Source organism: Ahaetulla prasina, chromosome 1, assembly GCF_028640845.1.
Source record: "Ahaetulla prasina isolate Xishuangbanna chromosome 1, ASM2864084v1, whole genome shotgun sequence".
Classification (NCBI taxonomy): domain Eukaryota; kingdom Metazoa; phylum Chordata; class Lepidosauria; order Squamata; family Colubridae; genus Ahaetulla; species Ahaetulla prasina.
The window spans coordinates 255816196-255832730 of NC_080539.1; positions in this window are offsets into that span (position 1 = coordinate 255816196).

Here is a 16535-nt window from a genome sequence, read left to right on the forward strand (position 1 = left end):
TCAACCCGGCCTAGTGCACCCCATCCAGCCAGGACAGGTTCGCCCAGGAAAGTCCCAGCCAGGCCTAGTGCACCCCATCCAACCAGGACACTTTCGCCCAGGAGAGACTCAATCCGGCCTAGTGCGCCCCATCCAACCAGGACAGGTTCGCCCAGGACAGACTCAAACTGGCCTAGTACGTCCCATCCAGCCAGGACAGGTTCGCCCGGGAGAGTCCCAGCCAGGCCTAGTGCGACCCATCCAACCAGGACAGGTTCGCCCAGGACAGACTCAACCCAGCCTAGTGCACCCCATCCAGCCAGGACAGGTTCGCCCAGGACAGACTCAACCCGGCCTTGTACGTCCCATCCAGCCAGGACAGATTCGCCCAGGAGAGTCCCAGCCAGACCTAGTGCACCCCATCCAACCAGGACAGGTTCGCCCAGGACAGACTCAACCCGGCCTAATATATCCCATCCAGCCAGGACAGGTTCGACCAGGAGAGACTCAACCCGGCCTAGTGCACCCCATCCAGCCAGGACAGGTTCGCCCAGGAAAGTCCCAGCCAGGCCTAGTGCACCCCATCCAACCAGGACACTTTCGCCCAGGAGAGACTCAATCCGGCCTAGTGCGCCCCATCCAACCAGGACAGGTTCGCCCAGGACAGACTCAAACTGGCCTAGTACGTCCCATCCAGCCAGGACAGGTTCGCCCGGGAGAGTCCCAGCCAGGCCTAGTGCGACCCATCCAACCAGGACAGGTTCGCCCAGGACAGACTCAACCCAGCCTAATACATCCCATCCAGCCAGGACAGGTTCGCCCAGGACAGACTCAACCCGGCCTAGTGCGCCCCATCCATCCAGAACAGGTTCGCCCAGGAGAGTCCCAGCCAGGCCTAGTGCGCCCCATCCAACCAGGACAGGTTCGCCCAGGACAGACTCAAACCAGCCTAGTACGTCCCATCCAGCCAGAACAGGTTCGCCCAGGAGAGTCCCAGCCAGGCCTAGTGCAACCCATCCAACCAGGACAGGTTCGCCCAGGACAGACTCAACCCGGCCTAGTGCACCCCATCCAACCAGGACAGGTTCGCCCAGGACAGACTCAAACAGGCCTAATACATCCCATCCAGCCAGGACAGGTTCGCCCAGGACAGACTCAACCCGGCCTAGTGCACCCCATCCAGCCAGGACAGGTTCGCCCAGGACAGACTCAACCCGGCCTAGTGCACCCCATCCAGCCAGGACAGGTTCGCCCAGGACAGACTCAACCCGGCCTAATACATCCCATCCAGCCAGGACAGGTTCGCCCAGGACAGACTCAACCCGGCCTAGTGCACCCCATCCAGCCAGGACAGGTTCGCCCAGGACAGACTCAACCCGGCCTAGTGCACCCCATCCAACCAGGACAGGTTCGCCCAGGACAGACTCAACCCGGCCTAATACATCCCATCCAGCCAGGACAGGTTCGCCCAGGACAGACTCAACCCGGCCTAATACATCCCATCCAGCCAGAACAGGTTCGCCCAGGAGAGTCCCAGCCAGGCCTAGTGCAACCCATCCAACCAGGACAGGTTCGGCCAGGACAGACTCAACCTGGCCTAGTGCACCCCATCCAACCAGGACAGGTTCGCCCAGGACAGACTCAACCCGGCCTAATACATCCCATCCAGCCAGGACAGGTTCGCCCAGGACAGACTCAACCCGGCCTAGTGCACCCCATCCAGCCAGGACAGGTTCGCCCAGGACAGACTCAACCCGGCCTAGTGCACCCCATCCAACCAGGACAGGTTCGCCCAGGACAGACTCAACCCGGCCTAATACATCCCATCCAGCCAGGACAGGTTCGCCCAGGACAGACTCAACCCGGCCTAGTGCACCCCATCCAACCAGGACAGGTTCGCCCAGGACAGACTCAACCCAGCCTAGTGCGCCCCATCCAGCCAGGACAGGTTCGCCCAGGAGAGTCCCAGCCAGGCCTAGTGCGCCCCATCCAGCCAGAACAGGTTCGCCCAGGAGAGTCCCAGCCAGGCCTAGTGCGCCCCATCCAACCAGGACAGGTTCGCCCAGGACAGACTCAACCCGGCCTAGTGCACCCCATCCAACCAGGACAGGTTCGCCCAGGACAGACTCAAACCGGCCTAGTACGTCCCATCCAGCCAGAACAGGTTCGCCCAGGAGAGTCCCAGCCAGGCCTAGTGCATCCCATCCAACCAGGACAGGTTCGCCCAGGACAGACTCAACCCGGCCTAGTGCACCCCATCCAACCAGGACAGGTTCGCCCAGGACAGACTCAACCCGGCCTAATACATCCCATCCAGCCAGGACAGGTTCGCCCAGGAGAAACTCAACCCGGCCTAGTGCACCCCATCCAACCAGGACAGGTTCACCCAGGACAGACTCAACCCGGCCTAGTCCGCCCCATCCAGCCAGAACAGGTTCGCCCAGGAGAGTCCCAGCCAGGCCTAGTGCGCCCCATCCAACCAGGACAGGTTCGCCCCGGACAGACTCAACCCGGCCTAGTACGTCCCATCCAGCCAGGACAGGTGCGCCCAGGAGAGTCCCAGCCAGGCCTAGTGCAACCCATCCAACCAGGACAGGTTCGCCCAGGAGAGACTCAACCTGGACTAGTGCACCCCATCCAGCCAGGACAGGTTCGCCCAGGAGAGACTCAACCCGGCCTAGTACGTCCCATCCAGCCAGGACAGGTTCACCCAGCAGAGTCCCAGCCAGGCCTAGTGCACCCCATCCAACCAGGACAGGTTCGCCCAGGAGAGACTCAACCTGGACTAGTGCACCCCATCCAGCCAGGACAGGTTCGCCCAGGAGAGACTCAACCCGGCCTAGTACGTCCCATCCAGCCAGGACAGGTTCACCCAGCAGAGTCCCAGCCAGGCCTAGTGCACCCCATCCAACCAGGACAGGTTCGCCCAGGACAAACTCAACCCGGCCTAGTGCACCCCATCCAGCCAGGACAGGTTCGCCCAGGAGAGACTCAACCCGGCCTAGTGCACCCCATCCAGCCAGGACAGGTTCGCCCAGGAGAGACTCAACCCGGCCTAGTGCGCCCCATCCAACCAGGACAGGTTCGCCCAGGACAGACTCAATCCGGCCTAGTACGTCCCATCGAGCCAGGACAGGTTCGCCCAGGAGAGTCTCAACCCGGCCTATTACGTCCCATCCAGCCAGGACAAGTGCTGCTAGGTGAGTCCCAGCCTGGCTTCCTGCACCCAGTTCAACCCGGACATGTACACCCACTCCAGCCTGGCCTAGTGCATCCAGTTGTGTCACAACCTGGCTTAGTGCGTCCAGGGCAGTTTCAGCCAGGCCTGGTGTTATCAGGCGAATCGCAACCTGGCCAGCTTCTTCCACTTCCAGACCATTTTTATCCAGGGAAGCCCTTTCCTGAGTATGTGCATCCAATGGTCATCCAATCTAGTGTAGGTATGTGGATTTTTTTTTATTACTTAAATGTTTGTTATCGCCAGTTTCATACATGTGCAATATGGAGCATATACTATCACTCGATAAATGTTATTTTAGTTTCTGGCATTATGTGTTTCATTTATGAATGTGCAGATCTTATGATACAGTGAGAAAAAATTGATATATAGGTATTCTTGCTCTATATTGCTTTTCTATTTCTTGTTTTTCTTATTTATATACTACTAAATCCTGTGTGTCTGTGGCCTTTAACTGGGTGAAACAGTGCCTCATAGGCCAAAATGTTTTCAACCAAATTACCTCAAATGGGCTAACTTGTAGAATGCATCCAAAATCTGGGACCCATGACACCTGTGTAATTGAAATCTGGCAAGTTTTATAAAACATTTTATAACATAAAAATTATCAAAGTATTTTACGACTTAATACAAAATGTCATGAAACATTTCATATGTCAACTCCTGATGTTTGAGTCCTATACAGTTCACCATGGGCTACTTTCCGTGGATATACTTTAAGTACTCTTGATGTCCATTGGAAGCTCTGCTATTTTTGAAGGCATTGAGGAATCCAGTAAGGAAAGATCTCTGAAATGACCTAACTGGTCACATGTGATGTCTTTATGTTTAGGTATAAAGCCCTTCCAGTTTTCAGGTTCTTGTGTATTTCTGCCCTTCTCTCTTTGTTCCTTGAATCACATGAGTTTGTGATGCTAAGCTCAAACCAGACAAAAACATTATGGTTTATTATGATACATGCATCTAATCATTAAGGGCTAATATTTCTATTTTCTAAACAATCTAATTTCTCTTACTTCCAGGTCGCCCTCTAACTCAGCAGCAATGCCAGGTTTCTTCTGGGAGAATACCCTGTGCAGATGTACAAGGACCAACAGCTTGTCATCAGACTGGATGCTGTTATGATGCTAGGGATCAGGTGACTCCATGCTACTATGGCAACACAGGTAAAAAGTAAAAAAAACCAAAAACTTAATGCTGAGCCTGGGGTCCAGCCATTGCTGTACTTTGAAAGTAAAATGTCTTGTTTGCTCTCAGCCAGTAACCAGGAACACTGCTGAGACAATTTTTTTCCCCTTATTCACATTCTTTGCAGCATTTTATCAAATAACATCATTTTCATAAAAAGAGGGTTTATATTAAAGTGACCAGATTTCAGCGATGGCAAAGCGGGACACCATTGACGGGGGGGGAGGAGGGGGGCTGCGCATGCGTGCTGAGTCTTGCCATCTGCCTGAAGGAGGAGGAGCGGCTGCTGCTTCTCCGCTCTTCCAGGCAGGCTCGGCTCTCCTCTCGGCTCTTCTCTTCCTCTCAGGTGAAGTCAAGCGGCATCTCTCCTCCCTCTCGCGCCCCCTTCTCTGCCACTCTCTCCTCCCTCTTGTGCCCCCTTCTTTGCCACTCCCCCTTCTCTGTCTCCTCTTCTTGCGTTGCCGCCTCCCATTTTCAGAATGGGAGTGAAACAAAAAAAAAAATCGGGACTTTTTGGAATTGCTGCAGGACGCGGGACAAATTATTAAAAAGCGGGAGTGTCCCGCCAAAAGCGGGACATCTGGTCACTATAGTTTATATGCAATAGTTAGATCTTTTGCAAGTTTCAGTTTTAAGGTTTTCCATATTGTTTAGGATTTTTTGTTAGATTTTTTTTTATCCCACCTTTTTTCCGTATACAACTCCAAGTGGCAAACTTATTCATACTCCTCCTTTCTCCTATCACAACAATAACAGCTCGGTAAGGTGAGTTGGGCTGAGACTGAGCGCCTAGCCCAACATTATCCACCTGGTTTTTCATGCCTAAAGCGGGACTAGAATTCACTATCTTCCGTTTCTAGGCCTAACACCTTAACTGCTGCACCAAACTATAGTGGAACACCAAGCTGTTCATGGCGACAACTTTCCAAGTTTTCCTCCAGCATGGTCAATAACTCTAAAAATTATTCACTGGGCCCTTTGCAGATTACACATTGATTCATATTGGTGAAGCTTATTCTAGATACACTTTATTTTTAATCTGAGAAGCATCAAAGCAGCTGAGCAATAGATTTTCTGCTCCCAGTCTGATAAGAGTGGGCAAGAGAACTATCACTTCTGCCTTTTCCTGAAAATAAATAAATACCCCCCCCCCCGAGAGTTCTTGATCTGTTTAGCTTGTAATCTCTGCACTTTGTGTCTTGCAGTCACTGTTCAGTGCCTTCGAGATGGCTACTTCATTTTGGTACTCTCCAGGGATATGTTGGATTATCCGATCATCCTGGAGAGTGTCAGACTCTCCTATGCCCAAGCAGGTTGCAGTCCAGTCAGGAAAACAGAATCTTTCCTGATCTTCCGCTTTCCTCTCACACAGTGTGGCACAACTGTCCAGGTGAGGATGCTGTCTAGGCAAGTGCTAATCTATCTGGATTTTGAAGGATCTTTGATTTAATTCCTAGACCATATAAAAATGCCTTGCTTGTGTTTGTCGTCCTTCTAGGTGACTGGTGGCAAATTGATATACGAAAACCAGCTCGTTTCTGGCCTTGACATCCTAGAAGGGCCAGATGGCTCTATTACACGAGATAGTACCTTCATGTATGTTCAGTTTGCCATGTACCAATGAGATAGTTCTCCCTTTAGTTTTAAGATATGAAAATTTTTAGTCTTCTAAATTAAGTTTTACAGATTTGATCTTGGTCTTCTTTAGCTTTTGATTTATGTAGCTATTTTTCCAGACTATTGACCACGTTAGCTGATTAGAATGGGAATGGAAGTCCAATTGTAGAAGGATCCCCACTATTGGCATAGATTGGTTGTGCATCGTTTGTAAACTAAGGTCCATTTTCCATAGCTCTTCTTTTCAGAGTATCCAAGAGTTAAGCGCAGCTTGATTCACATTTGTTTAGACTGCCATAAATAATCATGTTATAACAGAGATTTGTTAACTCAAAACCTTAGAAAGGAGAGCTATCTACTAAAACTAAGATTAATTTTGAATATTCTACTCAAAACAAATGATTTACAGGAAAGTCTCTTCTCTCTTGTACACGTAGGCTTCATGCTCGTTGTATCTACAATGCTACTGATTTCCTGCCACTTCAGGTTGAAGTGTTCTCACCTCCCAGCCCAGCTCCAATTTTCCAAGTAGGACCCCTCCGGCTTGAGCTGCGAATTGCCACAGGTACATCTGCCTTAATGTCTAATATCAAGACTGCTGTGCATCTCCTTGCCTTGAAAACCCCTACAGCCATATTTTGCCTCTTGTCCCTAGATTCGAGCTATACCTCATACTACTCAGATACACAGTATCCTATTGTGAAGATCCTGAGAGAGCCTGTGCACGTAGAGATTCGCATCCTACAGAGACTGGACCCATCCCTAGTTCTGGTTCTCCATGATTGCTGGGCTACTCCAAATTCAAATCCCCTTGAGCAATTACAGTGGCCAATCCTAGTAGATGGGTAAGTAAATAAAAAAAAGGAAAATGCTAATTCTCATAGCACTGGGTGGTTTCAGTGGCAAAATTTTACTCACTTTATTTAAAACAAGTTTATACGGCCATCAGTGTGATTCTGGATGGCTTACAGAAAATTCTGTAAAATCTGGTTAAACCAATTAATAATGATGAAATAATAAAATATTGATGCAAACGGAAAAGAAACCCTTACACAATTAGACGTTCAACACATCATGATCCCAAGGCTAGGAGAAAGAGCCACGCCTTGAGAGCCTTTCTAATGCGTCTTCTTTCCAGGTGCCCAATTGAAGGAGACAACTACAGAACACAGCTGGTATCCATGGGACCTGTTACGTCAGAGCTTCCCTTTCCTAACCACTACCAACGTTTCATCATTTACACATTCACATTTGTGGATTCTGCCCCTCAAATGGTGCTAGATGGTTTGGTAAGATGATAAGCAAAATAATTATTTTTGTATTCAGTTTTTCCAATGAAATTACCTTCTAAGAGAGTAGGGGACAATGTACATAGCATGCTACTTGAATGTAAAGGGGAAAAATCTAGTAACTACTTTTCCTAAGAAAATGGTGTGGTCGGGTTTTTAATACTAGCACAGATCACACATGTTGCTAAGGAGCAGGTCTGAAACAAATCTCTGGAGGGCATTAACCTGGATTTTTAATGGGCATTTTGGGGTGAGACCAATATATTTATTTGTAGTCATCTTTTATTACAAATCTGTTTAAGAAATCTTGTTTCCTGAATACTTGTATCTAATAAACTGCTTATGGAAGCTGTGCATATCTTATATCTAAAGAGAGATGGATAAAATATACAATACCATAACTGTTAGGGCACTGCCCATTGCTTGTTTATTTGAGTAAATAAGACTGACTTTTTTAGCAAGGCATTACTGAGTACATATTTTGGAGCTATATCTTAATAGAAGTTATACTCTTGTCTGAATTGAAATTAACTAAAATTAGACCTGGCAAGATTGGGGCTGGTCTACTCTGTTAACAGACTCGTGTTATATCTTTTCTAGGTGTACCTCTTCTGCAGCGTATCTGTTTGCCATCCTTCCGATCATGAGTCCTGCAGAGTTGCATGTCAAATACCAGTTGCTTCAAGTAAGTTTGGATGCTTCACTGCCACAGTTTTAAAGGACTTTTCTCCCTCTGCTTAGGTGTTCATGAGGCACATAATATATAAAAATAGTTAACATCAACATATCTTGGAATGCATGAAGAAATCAAACATGATCTAGGCTAAGGAAGGACTTTAAAAATCATTTTCAATAGTTTACCCATTACCCATAAACCTGACTAGCTCACTGCTTACCCATAAAGTTGTATGAGCAAGGAAGACCATAAGAAGCAATTGTCCCATTCTACTCTGCCTTGATCAAACCCCAATTGGAATACTGTGTTCACCTCTGGACATTGCAGTATAAAATAGACATTGATACATTGGAGCAAGTTCAAGGATGACTATAAAGTGGTAAGGGGATTGACAAATACAGCCCCATGAGAAATTATTAGAGGAGGTAGCATAATTTGCCTGCAGAAGACAGGGGAGAAATGGTAGCAGTTTTCAGATATACACTGGAGGAAGTATACTTGTTCTCTTTCGCCCCAGAGGCAGAGGGCAATGCAAGAATCAGAGGGACATAGATTCAGGTGGTTAAATATTAAAAAGGATTTCCTGATGGTGTTCATGATGTGACATATCATTCTTTATTGGAGGTTTTCAAATGGAAGATACATAGTCACATGTCCAAAATGTTTAGCAGTTCCTTCATTGAAGAAGAAGTTAGACTAGCTAAAGTTTTAAGGGCTCTTCCAACTTTGATTAGGTGTTGTTTAAGTTAAAAAGCACTGGTTCTGAAACAATTTCTTGAGGCACTCTACTTGTTTGTCTCCATTCGACATATTACTAATTAGTTTTGTGTTTTGTTTTGCCTGTTTGCAATATGTAAAAGAACAAAGCCTTTGATCTCATTGCCACTAAATTGTATTTTCATTACCAGTTTTGCTAAAGGCTTTTAGAAAATCCAAAGATTGAACATGAGCAAGGTTATTTTCATTCACCTGGAGGTTTTTCTAAAAAAATGGAATATTGGTAAAGCAATATTTAGCATTGTAAAATCTGTGCAGATTTTTCTTTAGTAAGGCTTATGCCTCTGTGTGCTTCAATTCTTTTTCATTGAATAGTGTTTTCACCGGTTTGCCTTATATTAAGTTTACTAATTTATAATTTCTTGATTATCCCATGGATTCGTTTAAAAAAATATTTGTATATGTTTAATTGATTATGTAAATAATTAAAAAAATATTTCCATCCTTCCTTTATTGTTTTTTTATTAATAACTCAAGGCAGCAAACAAACCTAATACCCATTCCTCCTCTTATTTTCCCCATAACAACTCTGTGAGGTGGATTGAGCTGAGGGAGTGGTCTTTTGAACTTTTCTTTCACCAATCCCTAATATTTTTTTAGAACTTCCCCCTTTAGTAATTAAATGGAAATATATTGCAACCTGCTGGGAATTTATCATTTCTATGTATCTTATTGGAGATCTTGTCCTCTGTTTCTTAGGAGGCCGTCGGGTTTTGAAGGAGGTGAATGAGACAGAATCCTTGGACTTAGTAAGCACTTATGGAGCTGTAATTTTTCAAGAGAGTATTCATGAGAAACAAGTTGAGTGGAAGAGTGGTAAGTAATTATTATAATAAAGAGCCAGGAATTAAAATAATGTATTTAATGTAGTTTATATTTTCCTTAAAACACTAAACTCAGATTACTACATTCCTGTATAAAGTGGATGCTTGATAGAATAGAATAGAATAGAATTTTATTGGCCAAGTGTGATTGGACACACAAGGAATTTGTCTTGGTGCATATGCTCTCAGTGTACATAAAAGAAAAGATACGTTCATCAAGGTACAACATTTACAACACAATTGATGATCAATATATCAATATAAATCATAAGGATTGCCAGCAACAAGTTATAGTCATACAGTCATAAGTGGAAAGAGATTGGTGATGGGAACTATGAAACGATTAATAGTAGTGCAGATTCAGTAAATAGTCTGACAGTGTTGAGGGAATTATTTGTTTAGCAGAGTGATGGCCTTCGGGAAAAAACTGTTCTTGTGTCTAGTTGTTCTGGTGTGCAGTGCTCTATAGCGTCGTTTTGAGGGTAGGAGTTGAAACAGTTTATGTCCAGGATGCGAGGGATCTGCAAATATTTTCACGGCCCTCTTCTTGATTCGTGCAGTATACAGGTCCTCAATGGAAGGCAGGTTGGTAGCAATTATTTTTTCTGCAGTTCTAATTATCCTCTGAAGTCTGAGTTTTTCTTGTTGGGTTGCAGAACTGAACCAGACAGTTATAGAGGTGCAAATGACAGACTCAATAATTCCTCTGTAGAATTGGATCAGCAGCTCCTTGATATGCATAGTCATTTAAATAGGAATATTTAAAATTGGATTGATAAATAGGTACCAGCTGAAAATTATTGCCTTTAATATTCCAGAATGTACTGACTGTCCTAAAGCTGCTACATTATTATTACAGAAAAATCCAAGCTGTAAATATCCTCTTCCCCTCATTCTTTTTATCCCAAGCTGGGGTAATGCTGATAGAATTTGCTAATAATCTGGATCTCAAACCACTGTATATTCTATAATAGAATATGTTACATAAAGATTAAGTAAGAGAGCTTTCATAAAAAAGGTGGACATCATTATATTTTATTCAGTGCTATTTCTGTGGCCCCTACAGAATAATCATAATATAGCAAGAAAAATGTTTTTCAATAGCTTGGCCAAGTGACAACTGCTTTGTGAGATGACAATAAGTGAGTTACAAACTGTTTTTTCTTATCCACAGATGTGAACTCCAGTGAAGACCTGACTCTGGTGCTTTTGGTGGTACTACCTATCATTGGAATTATCCTATTTATTGCTGTGCTAGTGCTCTGGAAGAAAAGAAGCAGGATTACAAAGTTCTAAATTTGTTATACAGAAAATATATAAATAAAGCTATACCCAATAGCTTTTAAAGTGTCTCTTGATATTTCAGTTCTTCATTGACTAGATAGAAAATCTGCCATTGAGCGATTACTTCCAGTAATAATTCAATTCTTATGTAGATGTTAGATATCTTCACATTGCTACAATTATGAATGCTAGAAACCCATTTTTGATATCAAAATTCATGTTTCACTCCCTTTTTTATTGTATGGATTCTCTTTTAAAAACTATGCCCTTACGCAAATACTGCATGTACAAAGAAACAGTTTCTTATTTCAAACAGATTCCTGTGGGAGATCCTCTAAGCTTATTGCCAGTGCCTCAATATTGCTTCAAGAGGAGGGATGAAATTAAAAGCACCGGCTATATTAAATGAAACACATAAGAGAGATTCTAGAAAACGTTTCTAGGAATTAAGGAGTTTCTGAGAAATAAAGACAGAATGAGTTATTGGTAGTAATAACTCATGTGAGTTATATGAATTACAGATTTGTAAACATGGCCCTGAGATGATCTGCACAAATGCAACAATAGGAGGAGGGGAGCAGCATATATTTGGGGTGAGGGGAATCTCAGTCAGTAAAGCAATACTTGCTTTCCCACATTTTCCAACTCCCCCATTATTTATGTCTTTCAAAACACGTTCTGAACTTCATCACCAGAAGTGGTTGGAAAAACTACAGTTTGCCCTATCTTTGCTGCCATTGATGTTGCATGGGGATACTTAACATTTATTTCGAACTTACTTTAGCTCCAATTATGTATAGTATAGCCTTTAATGTCATTGTACATCATGTATAATGACAATAAAGGGTATACTATACTATACAGTTAATAGAACAAGTTATGCAAGTTATGTATTCATAACTTGCGGCAGAGATGGGCCTTAATTGTTGGAAGCCCGCTTTGTCTACACCATTACATTTTTGTTTGCTGATACACAATCAATATCAACGCAAAAATATAGGCTAGTCTAATATTGTTTTAAAAATGACAAAAACCTACAGGGAGGGTGTTGACCTAGAGCAGGGGTGTCCAAACTATGGCCCGCGGGCCAACTGCAGCCCGCGGGTCAGTTTTTATTGGCCCGCAGCAAATTCTGAAAGTATAATTTAATATGGCCCTTTTCGCGCTGCGAGGCTCGCGGCTCCTCCCCATGGGCGGGGAATAATGAAGGGAGGGGGCGGAGGAGGCGGTGAGCGGGAAAGAGGCTGCTGGCCGTGCCTGACCCCAGCAGTTCTACCCTCACCTTCCTCGGGCCGCCTGGCGAGGCTCCTCGCGCCTCCCCATGTCGGACACGCGTGGCAGCAGTGACAGCCATCGAGAAACAGGTGAGGCGGCGGCAAGCGGGAAAGTGGCTGCTGGCCGTGCCCGACCCCAGCAGTTCTATCCTCGCCTTCCTCGGGCCGCCTGGTGAGGCTCCTCGCGCCTCCACCCCTTGGGCATGGAATAACGGAGGAGGGGCGGAGGCGGCGGCAAGCGGGAAAGAGGCTGCTGGCCGTGCCCGACCCCAGCAGTTCTATCCTCGCCTTCCTCGGGCCGCCTGGTGAGGCTCCTCGCGCCTCCACCCCTTGGGCATGGAATAACGAAGGGAGGGGGCGGAGGAGGCGGCGGCAAGCGGGAAAGTGGCTGCTGGCCGTGCCCGACGCCCACCAGTCACATGACCACCAAGCCACACCCCAAAATAAGCCACGCCCAAAGAACTGGTACAAAAAAATTTCAGCCCGCCCCCCCCCCCCTCTCGTGGCCCGGGCCTTTGCTTATTTTTCTGTATTTGGCCCTCACTCAAAAAACTTTGGACACCCCTGACCTAGAGAATGAATTTGGGTGCATACCCTCCTACCTGCAAGAATAAAACTAGGATTTCATTGGGGTTCAAGTTGATGAGAAATTGATACTGTAGGCCACTTTTAATCTACCTCAAAATAATGGTAACAGCATATCACTTTATAAAGTTTTCTCTCTTTTTTGCCTTTGAGACAATTTTTGACTCCTAGCTGTTTTCTTGGCAAGGTTTTTCAAAAGTGGTTTGTCCTTGCCTACTTCCTGGGGTTGAGAGAGAGGAACTGGGCCAAGGTCACCCAGCTGGCTTTGTACTGAATAAGTAGTGAAAGGATGGAATTGTAGTGGGGGGAAAAAATCTAACAAAACTGAGACTGCATCCTCTCCTCCCCAGTCTTTTGGATATGACCAAGGTCAAATCCAATTCCTCTCTTTGCCAAATCTCATATTTTAATGGAAAGGATGAGCAACCTAGTTGCTGAAATCTGGGTTTCCTTTAAAGATATGCATTATTTTCCAAAGTCAGGAGAAGGAGCAAAAAACAAAAACAAAAAAACCCAACCCAGCTTGTCTACCTTCCTGAAGAGAGAAATCAAGTCTTCCTGCCTGAGCGTGAAAGTGCTTGGCAGGATTCATTGAAATGGTTACTGTAGAAAAAGGCTTCATGGCTCAGACAGGCCCGGGGCTGCCTCAGTGAACCCAGGCAGCTTTTTAACACCTTTGCTAAAGCAGTAATAGCAACCTTAGGGTCCCCAGGATGCTAAACTTCATTCTTTCCCCAATGAGACTTACTCCTCCTGGGGTTAGCTTCCTCTGAGGAAGCAGCTAGTCAACCAAGAGGGATGGTTGAAGTTGACAATCCCTTTCCCCTATCTCAGCCCTGTCCTAGTGTGAGGGGCCTTCTTGAGATGACAGTCTCACCTGGCCTCATTTTTCTGGCAGTGCAATGCTGGCAGAACAACTGTCTCTGCTAGCTTAGCAAATATTCAAGGGGCAGGCAGGCTTCATAGCACAACTTGCACTGTTCACCACCACAAAAAAAAAAAATCTATTCAAACTAGCATTGACAGGGCTGCATTTCTCCTGGCCAGGGTTTCTTCTTCATGACATTTGACATTTTCTTTCTGTTTAGCTGACAGCAAATGGTTTTATTATGGCCCCACTCTCCCACAGACAAAGTGTATTTATTAAACAAATTTATACAGCCACCCATCTCACACTGACTCTGGGCAGCATACAACACTAAAAACCCATTTTAAAATTCCACAATTTAACCTCCCCACCCGCATCGCAATCTAGCAATTAATAAATGCATTAATTGCCAAACTGGCAGTGATCCTGTATGTCAAGATGATGACGACACACATTTAACATTTACAGTCCTCAACTTACAACAGTTCACTTAGTGACCATTTGAAATTACAACAGCACTGAAAAAAATGACTTATGACCATTTTTCATTCTTATGACTGCTTGCAGCATCCCCATGGTCACATGATTTACATTTGGATGCTTGATAACTGATTCACATTTATGAGGGTTGGAGTGTCCCGGAGGTAATGTGATCACCTTTTGAGATCTTCTGACGAGGCATATCAATGGGGAAGCCAGATTTATTTAACAAACGTGTTACTAATTTACCTGCAGTGATTCACTTAACAAATGCGGCAAGAAGTCGTAAAATGGGGCAAACTCACTTAACAAATGTCTCACTTAGCAGCATAAATTTTGGGCTCAGTTGTGGTCGTAAGTTGGGGACTACCTGTATAGTTGCCCATCTATAACTTGTTGCTGGCAATCCTTATGATTTATATTGATATATTGACCATCAACTGTGTTGTAAATGTTGTACCTTGATGAACGTATCTTTTCTTTATGTACACTGAGAGCATAAGCACCAAGACAAATTCCTTGTGTGTCCAATCACACTTGGCCAATAAAAATTCTATTCTATTCTATTCTATTATGTTGCACTATGGGCGTCTCTCAATGAAAAAACACACAAAAACAGGTCGAAGTTCAGTCACCCTGTTGTCACTGCCACCTTGACTTTTTTGAGCACACTCTGTAGATACCCATGTAAACAAACTACATATTCATGCTCCTGGTCTGAGTGAAACTGGTTGTCTAAAAGGGGGAAGAGAGGGAAAATGTTTGTAGATCATTTGTCAATTCAAGGATAAAATATCAGGTGCTTTCGTAGTCAGTTTCATTTTAATTGCAGAAGGTATTGACAGTTAACCGTTTCTATGAAACCTAGAACTTTGGGGTTTCCTTTTCAATCTGAATCTTGCACTTTGAACATGACCCATTTTATCCCTAAAGGATAAAATTGCTCAGCAGTTTGCCTAGCTTGCATATAGAGCTCTAGAACAGCAGTCACCAACTGGTGGTCTGCAAGAAAATTTTGGTGGTCCCCAGAAAAATTATTTGTATTTTTTATATTGCACTAAATCAGGGGTCCTCAAACTATGGCCCCTGGACTGGATACATGCAATGAATGCTTGTGTTGCTGCAGAGGGTCTCAGCCTTCAGGGTCTTTTTGTGTGGGTTGCAGTCTGCTTCAGCCTCCTGGTGTGGGGCTTTGGGCAAAGGCTGGAGGGAAATGCTGCTGGTGGCGAAGAGCCGGAGGGCCTTGTTCTAATGGGACTGCATCGTGGCCTGGAATTGGCTGACCATTTCAGCCTGCTGAGCTTCCAGACGCCGGTATCTGGCCTTGCACTCCTGGAGGTCTTCCCTCTGCTTGGAAAGCCTATGCTCGTAGTCCTCAGTGAGGTGCTTCTGCTGAGCCTCCTTCTCGGTCAGATCCAATTTGAACTGAGCCAGCTGTTTTGCCAACTGTTTCTCATGGTGGCTGCTTAGCTCCAACAACTGCTTCCTGTTGGGGCCCTAAAGAGCCCGGGCAGGCAGGGGAGGAGTGGGTAGGAGAGGAGGAGTGAGTAGAGGCCAGTGAGGTGCCCCTCGACGTGGGTGGCATCAAGTTGGTCGTAGCCACCCAGTCACCACACCCACCCAGCTGGTCATTAAGCAGATCATATTAGTGGTCCACGGGATTTAAAATTATGAATTTAATGGTCCCTGAGGTCCGGAAGATTGGGGACCCCTACTCTAGAATGCTGCTTGCTTTGGAGAATAATGAACCTGAGTTTGATTTAACTGTACTGTAAGAAAATGAAATAAAAATTAGATAGCCATGAGGCAGGTCCCATAGATTTTGTACCAATATACATTGTTGTTCCTCGTTTGCTGTGCCCCTTGGACAGTGTGATCATTGTGAAAATTTACTTTTTCTGAATTTTTGCTAGGGAGTATTATACATGCTGGGCGAGCACAGCAAGTTGTAATGACTGTTTTCTCAGCAAGATCTGTTGCCTAATGCCCAGATGTAAGTAAATGTCTTTTGTTTATTTCTATTGTCTACCCCTCTCAAATTTTGTTATTTCATAAGCTGAACATTTTATTTCTGTATGAAAAGTCCTTTCTTTCAGGACTCATCCTGCTATTATGCCAAGAAATCATCATGGCCTACAAGACCTCTTCTGGTTTATGAGTTAAAGTGTGTATCAGTAGGATATATTACCAGTAAGCAATACTTAATAACATTAAGTTATACTAAACTTGGGTGTCAGTTTCACACTTGGGATATTTACAATCCCACTCCAAATATTCTGCGTTACAAGGCAAATTGCCTGTTCTAGGGGCATAATTTTCTGTTTCTAATAGTAGGGGTGTAGGTGGGTTGGCTGCAGTCAGAGAAAAACAAAACCTGATGGTAAAAATACAAAACAGTAGAAATTGAATTTCATTATTTTAATGCTGTACAGAGAAGTGGGGGACACAACACCTGA